The sequence below is a fragment of the Electrophorus electricus genome, chromosome 3 (assembly GCF_041902795.1).
Source record: "Electrophorus electricus isolate QZ-2024a chromosome 3, ASM4190279v1, whole genome shotgun sequence".
Classification (NCBI taxonomy): domain Eukaryota; kingdom Metazoa; phylum Chordata; class Actinopteri; order Gymnotiformes; family Gymnotidae; genus Electrophorus; species Electrophorus electricus.
In genome coordinates, this window is record NC_137499.1 from 19,835,403 (window position 1) to 19,845,435 (window position 10,033).

At 44.0% G+C, this 10,033-nt stretch overlaps 1 long non-coding RNA gene across 1 annotated transcript; it reads left to right on the plus strand.

Moving 5' to 3' along the window:
• Positions 1-350: 350 nt before the first annotated feature.
• LOC113580089 (uncharacterized) lies at positions 351-9,557 on the plus strand. The gene is made up of 4 exons (XR_003410938.3): positions 351-518; positions 625-848; positions 6,653-6,799; positions 9,347-9,557. It is a non-coding gene; the product is annotated as an uncharacterized LOC113580089 (long non-coding RNA).
• Positions 9,558-10,033: the final 476 nt, after the last annotated feature.

Below are 10,033 nucleotides of genomic sequence, written 5' to 3' on the forward strand. Positions count from 1 at the left end.
TGTGTGTGTGTGTGTGTGTATGTCTGTCTGTGTAAGGGACATCACATTTGTAAAACCGAAACCTACCCTTCGTTATGTGTCATGTGTATTAGAAATGTCACCATTTTTTGGTTTATGAAGTGAAAAGAAATCGTTCGAGTTTGACTGCTCCCATCAAATAACGTTCTTATTTAACGCTTAAAAATAGCAGCTGCGTGTTTGACCTTCTTTGTTATCTTTTATAAAAAAAAAAAAAAAAGCTTGGCTGATCTCCATTTCTCAGCGTTTGCCTTCTGATCGGATCTTTCCCAGATGTCGACTATTAGATTCTTGTCATTAGCCGTCAGCGGATGCGCGTATTCCGATTAGCCTGCCCCGCCAGCGTGCTTATTGAACCTGTCATTAACAGCTGAACTGCCACTTCCCTGTTCGCCTGCAACAGGAGACGTCGGGATTCTGGCAGCCTTTCTGCGGCACCCCTCGAGGGAGCGTGACACGCGGGAACGCGGCAGCCGAGCACCGGCGACGCCCCGTAATGGGTAGGACTTTTTTTTTTTTTTTTTTCATTTCATTTTTTTTTTCATAAACAAGGAGGATATTTGACTTTCTTTCTTTTTCTTTTTTTTTTTTTTTTTTACCTCCAAGAATGTTGTAAAGCTAACCCCACGCGCTAAACCCACGCAAGACCGAAAGCGCGATCCGTTTGGTGAGAGGAGGCGCACACCAGCTCCTGCGTCCCGGTGACCAGAGCGGCGCGGAGTTTCTTCGCGTGCTTGCTGGACTCCTCCCTGTTTCTCCCCCCATGTGCAGATAAGGAGGATCCAAAGAGTGCTGGTTGATAGTAGGGCCCCGACACATGTGCCGTAAAGGTCCTGTTATATACTCACTGATAAGTATACAAGAGTCTCTCTCTCTCTCTCTCTCTCTCTCTCTCTCTCTCTCTCTCTCTCTCTCTCTCTCTCTCTCTCTCCAATGACTGTATGACAAAAGCTATTTGTATTTACTTTTTTCTTCTAGAATGTCAGACGTGTTTATGTTTAACAATTCCTTTCCTTTGATAAACGTTTGTAGCTTTTTTTTATTACCAAATGTTTATAGTTTACATAAATACTCTTTTTTTTCAATCTGAGAACAAATCGAATTCACAACAAGTGACCTACAATATTTACCTGACTGAACAGCCCACTGCCAGTGCTCTGTTTGGTTCCGACAAATCCAATAATTGCTTTGCTGGAATGGAAGCCAAAACAAGGCCAATATTTGAGCACAAATATTCCTACAATGTTTTTTTCCTGAGTGTGGCTATCCTTTTACTGCAAAGAGGAGAAAAAAGGTAAATCAAAATGAAACATTGTCTCTCACGCAGTCTGCCCAAGAGAAATAATATGAAAAGGAAATATTTGTTTGACCAAAAAAAAAAAAAAAAAGCCCCACACAGCCCGAGGTCATCCTTTTGACTAATATGAACTTCTGAAATACATATAAACCCCAGTCCTATTAGACATAACAGAGGCATAGTCAAATCACCAGTTTATTGGTTTACTGGAAGCAAATAAACACTGGAAAAGTCCATTCAACTGTGGCGTTTTGACTAGACTGGTCCATTTGAGTAAATAAGTAATCTACACTAAAGGATTTCAATGACAGCTTATGTATAAGAGCACAACAATGTGGTGGCATAGTCTTGTTCTGATTTTGTACAACCTTTCTGAGCTTTGCAGCATTTCATGCTGTGGTTTTGCCTGGTTGAGCACTCGACGCAGCACTCCTGTCGTGAGAGGTATTGTGACGGATCAGTAGCGGTCGAGATTACGCCACGTTAGTCGCGCGAGCTCTCTGTCTGTGATGGTGCGGGATAGTTCACTTGACAGTACCTGATAATGATTGTCGGAAACAAGGGTCGGTATCGCATGTCAGCCTTATCCGTGTGTGCCGTGACTGTAACAGTTCTCTCCGTGCAGGTCTGGAAGCTCTACGAAGGTTAAACGTCGGATGCAGGGCCTTTCTGCTCTCTTTCTCTCTCTCTCTCTCTCTCTCTCTCTCTCTCTCTCTCTCTCGCTCGCTCTCTCCCCCTCTATCTTTCTCTCTATCAGTAGGAATGCCATTGCCATTGTTTACGCTCTGCAGAAAACAAAAGCAAATGGCTGCAGCTTTCATGGGAATTCGTCCCTGAGGGTGACTGAACTCAACATGCTCTAATGCTTGACCTCGAGGCAATGTTTAGATGTACGGTTGCACCACAAGACACAGGCCAAACAAACACAACCAACACAGATCTAAGCAACCCAAGCATGGTACAAACCTGTTACGAACGCCGCTCATTCCTTGGACTTTATTTGTGCATTTCTTCAGCGTCCCCCGAGGTGACATGCTTCGGTGGTGACTTCAGAAGATTGTAATATCATAACATCTGTCTTATGATGCATTGTGAATATGTAACCGGCTTCCTCTTCTGCGCAGTCTCTCAGATGAGGGGCGCATGTACCTCGATGCGTCTGGAGAGGGGGCGCGTTGCGGGGCTTACGGTGTTGGTGTGGCACACGCAGTGGTGAGAGGCAAACGGACGCTAATGGCACATCAGGATTCAGGCGGGGCACGGCGCAGGGCATGGCGCGATGCGGCTAATCTAAGTGGAGACTCTCGAGCTAAATTGGTTTTGCTGTACACATAATGAGACGCGATGAGAGATGCCACAGGCTGGCAACAGGCAGCTGAAGGTGTATGTTCACGGTGGATGAGCAGGTGTGCTGTGGAGGGGGAGGGGGATTCCCGCTGAGATCCTGGAAGGGTAAAGCTGAGGTTGGCGGTTTAGAGGTTAAAGGTTAAAGAAGAAACTCTGGCAGGTTTTCTTGGAGCATCTTGGCTGCAAGTCCCCTGAAACCTAAATCTAACCCTATACCTAAACCTAAATCTAAACCTAACCCTGAAACCTAAACCTAACCCTAAACCTAACTCTAAACCTAAATCTAACCGTGAACCTAAACCTAACCCTGAACCTAAACCTAAACCTAACCCTAAACCTAACTCTAACCCTATAAATAAATACTTAGGGTTTTAATTTTCAGAATTAAAAATATTCAGCCTAATGATTAAAATTGCTTTATTTATTTATTTATTTTTGTGAGCATGCCAAATGGATTGGACTGTATTGATTTTGGGGTGTTTTTATGTTTTCTCTCGTTTGGTTTTAAATCAGGTATCCTCGGGCATAAAGCGCAAAGGTGCTTGATCCAATACAAGATGATGGTGTTTCTAAATGATAACATGTCAAGCTTTTCTGAGCCGTTCTGAGTACAGACTGCCAGCTCCACACGTGTTTTCACTTTAAGGCCGTGCCTATTACCACAGCATCTGATCAAATAAGGGGAGTTAAAGAAAAGAGAATGTGGAGGGAGAAGTGCGGTCATCTGAAATGTTAGGCAGAGTGTTGAACATGGGAGCCTTCTCTCCGTTTTCCGATCTTTATGTGCTTCCTTGCTCGGATTGGGCATTTCCCAGGCGACCTGTCCTCCACTTTTGCTTGCCGAAACTGAAGTCTGAAGTGTGCGGTGGCTTCCCACGTGACATTGGAAATTATTTCAGCATGTTGTCAATATATTCCAAATCCAAACAGAATATGTTGTAATGTGTTTCCAATATATTGCATTTTGCACGGCTATGGGCCAGGGCCCTGCAGTAGTTCTACACCGTCTCGCTTGTTTGGTTTGCGTCTCGTGCTGATTGCCCACCTGTGCTAGCCGCCCAACTTTGATGCCTCGTGCGTTTCCTGTGATTTAAATAAGCACAAGGCTGCAGAGCTGCTTTCTGCCTTGGGCCAGCTCCCCGCCAAGTTTTTATTATTACTTACTGTGAAGGTGAACTTACTCTATTTCATATTATCATAGTAATTGAGCGTTTATGTGTGCATTTCCCCACGCTCTCGCGCTCTCTCACGTCTTCCTCGCGGCACTTTGAACTCCTTACACCTGGCTAATGTCAACCACGGCTCGCGCACGCACGCGCGGGTACGTGGTCGTGGTTGTGTCCCCCCTATACACCCTTTCCCGTTAAACTGGAGTCACACCCCGATTACTGCGTTGGAAACAGCTTGCGTTCCCCATTTTCAGAAGCAGAGCAAAGCCCACACCGTCAGGCTCGCGCACTTGCGTGTGGCACATATAGGCCTTAAGCGCGCTCCACCAAGAAGGCACGTGGGTAAATAACTACGGTAGATAAGAGTGGAAATCTATCGTCATATCATCTTTACAACAGTTTATGGTCGCCGTCAAGTGACATTTATATATGACATTTTAGTTTGAGGCCAATGGAGAGCTGGCTCAGAAATAAAGCTATAATTCATATCACCTAGCTGTCACTCGTGCATTAATATTATGACCATATCCGTCATGCTGGCCATCTATTACACACACGCGCAGTGAAATGCTGTCCGGCGTGACATAAGAGAGGATATTACCCTCATGGCAGGCTGTGCTCGGGCCGTTGCAACGCATCAGGTGAAAGCGAATGTGACAGGGAGTGCAGATCTGCGCGCCTGCCGGACGCTGTGCACCTTTCTGGACGGGCTTTGGAAATGATGTATGGCAACGGATGTTAATACAGCATTTAATAAAGCATCTTGTCATGAGGTTCATCAAACACTGAATTCTGCATCTCAGCAACCTTACCATGCTGTGTCATCCCTATTATGTCCTGTTCCATTTCGCGTTTGTACCTGTTAACCTCCTGGTTTTCTGTTTCTTTACTCTTTTTTTAGGAGCAATATCTATCACGGCTGCACGCCGCAATGTATATTTAATAAACCTTGGTGCATTCGTGTTACTGCGGGACATAGAAGAGGCCCTTCTCCACTCCACGGTCTCAGCATCCGTCAAATGGGAGGGCGATTTGCTACGCCAAGGTGCCTCGCGTGCCGCAATTCATTTTGGCGTGCGTGTCAGTCCCCGTCTGCACTGACGTTACAAATGAGAAACGGGAAAATCTCCGCCTTGGGAAACCTCCTCACCGGATGCCCCCCGTCGCTGTCGAGGCACCGTGGGGGCATAAGCCGCGCGCGCCTTTAAAACGCATGTTGATTTTCCATACTCCAATATTGACTAACTGCGTCCCTGTTTGATGTATGCAGCCTGTGCAAACTCACCGTCGGGGCTTAACGGGTTAGTTCTGCCTCTTGCAGATCACGCAGGAAAGCCAACGATGCCCTCGCATTACAACCCACTGCTCAGTCTGACCGACTGTGCAGACTTTAGCCTCCTGCGCTCCCTGTCCCGCTCTCTTTATATCAACAGATTTGAAGAGTTAAACAAAGCTGCGAAACCATGGCGACCGAAATGTGTTGGCTTTTGTTTGTTCTCGTCGAGTCGAAGTTTATGGGAAAATGCCGTAAAGAAGCGCGGGGTTCCGTGATTAATCGTTACATGTTATTATTCGTGGTAAACAATGGAGCTTGGGAATTTCACCCCGGCTCTAAATAGAAGAGTGGGAAGCTGGGGCTTGTGCGCAGGGGACTGTTTATAGAGGAACGCTAAGTGATACCCCGGTGGAACGGCTCGTCGCTCTGCCACTGTCTCTCCCGAGCCGTCGGTCCGCGGCATCCTCCTTTCCGAACATCGTCCTTGTCTTCAGGCGTCCAGATGCTGAAGAGACGCAGGAGGCTTTGGAGCTAAAGCTGTAGATTTGGCAACGGTGGCGGTCCACTTTCTGCCCTCAAAAAGAAAGCAAAAAGAAACCCGAGTCTGGCGCATCACTGACGAGTGATCGCCGTTCCCAGGTTTCCATATAGGCGCGCACCTATATGTGGGCCCAGGCCTGTGTCCGGGTGCGGAGAGGGAGCGTCTGTGTTTGCACTGGCCAGGAGTTGCGCTGGAAATGGGGTGCCGACTGTTTCAAGCTCGTGTGTAATGCGCGGTTTACCTTCATCTGGATATTTCTTTTCTTAAGAGGTTCTTGGTTGTGACTGTAAACCAGTGATACGAATGTCACTGATGACACACAAAAAAAGAGTTTTAAAAAGGGGTCTCTAGTTCATGTGGCACTGTGATGAAAATGAACCCGTTTTTGGTTTAGTTTTTTTTTTTTTTTTAGAGGAGGGGGGGGGGTGGTGCTCAAAAACTTTCTTCTTTTTGAGAGTTTACAGTTTTCTCTCCCAGTTTCAACCTTCAGCAGATGCGTTTCTTACTTTGCTCTGTTGACGTTTTTTTGTTTGACAGGGCTTCATCTCAGGTTCCGATGTGTGTTTAAATTAGAGCTGAGGTTATTGGCTTTAAAACTCTCTTTCTCTATCTCTCTCTCTCTCCCTCTCTCTGTGTGTGTGTGTGTGTGTGTGTTTGTGTGTGTGCGTGTGTGTGTGTTTTACTTTCCCAGGCTTTTCCAGAGCCTGCCAGGCTGAGTGTGGCTGACCCCACAGCCACAAACTTTTTCATTATAAACCCCTCCCTCCAATTCCTAAGACAGTCTGTAGCTCTTCCAAACTGTTTACAGCCCCCAGAAAATGAGCTTGAATTATATGTTTGTGCAGTAGATTCCTTTGGTGGTTTTTAGTCAAATGTTTGCACAGGACAATTAGTTATCTTTGGTTAAAATTACTGTGACCCAAAAGAATGTGTTTCTAAAGTAGGCCCTTCTCATTTTTATAACAAACTTGGCCATGTGACATGATAATCCTGCACACTAACAGGATCTCCAGAGCTCAGGGATATTTGGACGAAGTCATAAAATGGATCTGCAGTAGTTCTGCACTAGTGGGTGCCGGAACACCCGAGCTGAGCCAGTGAAGCCCCACTGCAGGACCATGTCTTGGTCAACAACTGAAGACCTCTGTGGGGTAAGTTAACTGCAGATCTTATGGCCAAAGGGCAAATATTTCTAAAGAAAATCACAGTCACACGCACACACACGCACACACACACACACATAAACATGCACACGCACATGCACACACACGCAGACATGCACGCATGCACACGCTCACACACACATACACACACACACACACACACACACACACACACACACACACACACACATTGTTTGGCATTATGGGGATGCTGCAAAGTCTCATCATGGGAAATATTCTTGTTTATTATATGGGTGAAACATGAGAATCCATTTAATATTATTCAAGTAGGTCAGACATGAGCCACAGAGTGTGCATCTAATCAAACTGAATATTCAATGGAAGAATCTTTTTCTTCTTAATTTCTCTCTCTCTCTCTCTCTCTCTCTCTCTCTCTCTCTCTCTCTCTCTCTCTCTCGCATCTCTTTCTGGCTTTCTTTGGTTCCAGGTTCAGTATTCATGTAGTGAGTGAGACTAGTGTATGTGAAGCAGTAATGAAGTATATTTTTATGTACATATTAGTGTACTTAAGCAATGAGCTGTAATATCTAAAACATTCCTCAGTATTTTTTTTCCGAAACCACATTTGCTCTTATTAACTCCTTTCTGCCCAGCAAATCAACATGCAGTGAACTAAGTGCCTATTCCACCTTGGGACCACCACTCATCACCTACGCCACTCATCACCTACACCATCATCTACACCACTCATCACCTACACCATCACCTACACCACCCATCACCTGCACCATTACCTACACCACACATCACCTACACCACTCATCACCTACACCACCCCTCACCTACACCATCACCTACATCACTCATCACTTATACCACTCATCACCTACACCATCACCTACACCACCCATCACCTACACCACCCATCACCTACACCACTAATCTACACCACTCATCACCTACACCATCATCTACACTATCATCTACACCACCCATAACCTACACCATCTACACCACTCATCCCCTACACCACCCATCACATACACCACTCATCACCTACACCATCCTCTACACCACTCATCACCTTCACCATCACCTACACCATCATCTACACCACCCATCACCTACACCACTCATCACCTACACCATCACCTACACCATCATCACTTACACCATCATCATCTACACCATCATCACCTACACCAGCATCTACACCATCATCACCTACACCATCATCTACACCATCATCATCTACACCATCACCTACACCACCCATCACCTACACCACTCATCACCTACACCATCAACATGATGGTTGCTGGAATTAATTTTATAGTTAATTCTGTGTACTAACCAAAGCCTATTTTCCTGTATTCCTGTATGTCCTGCCTATTTACATTTATATCTCATTTGATATTGCACAAATGAAATCGTAAACAAAAGGGATGAAACGGAGACCTGACACTATCCCTAACCTTAATTATATATTAGGTTTTCATATGATCTTTTTTAGATTTTCTTATTTATATAGCTCCTGCAAGTTCTTATGACATATGAGACCTTTGGTGTTGCTCTCTTAGGGAAGACAACCCAGGACACATTCATCTCACTGCACTCAGTGCACTTTTTTTTTACTGCACTTTGAAAATGTACTTTTCATTACATAACATTTTCATTCCTCCATTCAAGTACAGTTTCAAGTTTGGTTTATTTGTCACATACATAGCCATACACAGTACAACACGCAGTGAAATGGTGGAGAGTGCTCTGTCCAAACTGAGGAAGAGAACCAGGGGTGCATAGAGAAAAAAATATATATACAGATAAATATATATATTCTATGTATGTACAAAATATATTAATAATGTATGTACAATATATATGTATATTATGATTATATACACAATGTACAATGTATATGGTTGAGTATATATGTACACAATCTACAGAATGTACAGATCCAATCACCTACAGTTTACTGTTGTTTTAAAGGCACATGAGATGGTACAACCTCAAAAAAGAGCAAAAAATTATGTTGATTATGGAGATGCACTGCAATTCTACTAGTAGCTTGGAAAACACTGAATCTCATGTGAAAACATTCAACTATTAAGTCAGTGAAACATGGCACTTAGTCGGTATTCTAATGTGATATGTAGTTTTTGCAAACATATGTTTTTGTAGAGTACTATACTGCTACGCTTTAAAAAGGCCATCCAGTTATGTGGTCTGCAAAAAAAAAGAAAGAAAACCAAACAAACTGAAAATCATTTTAAAGTTGTGAAAGTTATTTGAAGAGTTTTGTGACAAATTATAATAATTTAATGCTAGGATATGCAAGCTGAGAGTTTTTAACAATGCAGTTGAGGCACCTTCATCTTCATCTTCATCATCATCTATGTCTTTTTCTTCATCATCATCATCAACGACAGTGCATAAGAAATGATTCACTATTATCTCAGCTGGGTTATTTGCTTGTAAAACAACTAAATAAAAGGCTACAACAATAAAACAATAATGAAATGAGCATTAATAGAGTGAAAAAGTAACGGTGATGGTCTATGTGTGTTTCAGTGTAAGTACAGGTGGCACCGGGGAACTCTCAGCCCACGAAGTCTTCAGCATGGCTCCCTGCTGGAATGGGCCGGGTGGTGTTCCACCCTCAGCAGAGCTGCAGATGTGTGAAATCACATGGTCAAGGGGGAAAAAAAGCCAAAAGAGGAAGCGTGAAATAATTGACCATGGTGCCACTTTTTTGTTTAAGGAAATAAATACTGCTTTGATATATGGCTTTAAACACAATTGTGTGTGTGTGTGTGTGTGTGTGTGTGTGTATACACAGCTGATGAAGCCCCTCTGTCTGAAACATTCTTTAATACAATTTTGAATATTTCTAAATCTATTATTACAGTACACTCCAGTTACTCACCTAAAATCTTCTTTGGATTTATATACATACATATGACCCCATGGAGTACCTGCAGTGTACTGTACTTAAATACGTAGAGGTGCAACTTTTCTATGCAGTGAGTTTCACGAAGGGAACCTTCATCAGCTGTGCAAAGTGCTCCATGTGTGTGTGCAAGTGTGTATATGTATGCATGTGTGTATGCATACAGCATCTAGAATGTGTGAGCAGTAGACTGCATAGGTACTGTTTCAGCAACTGTGTGTCTGCTGTTGTCTGTGCTGCTGTAGGCAGCCGTTTCTCTTAATCAGAATCACCTGAGCATTGCTGGAAGCCCATCAGACAGCCTGGGC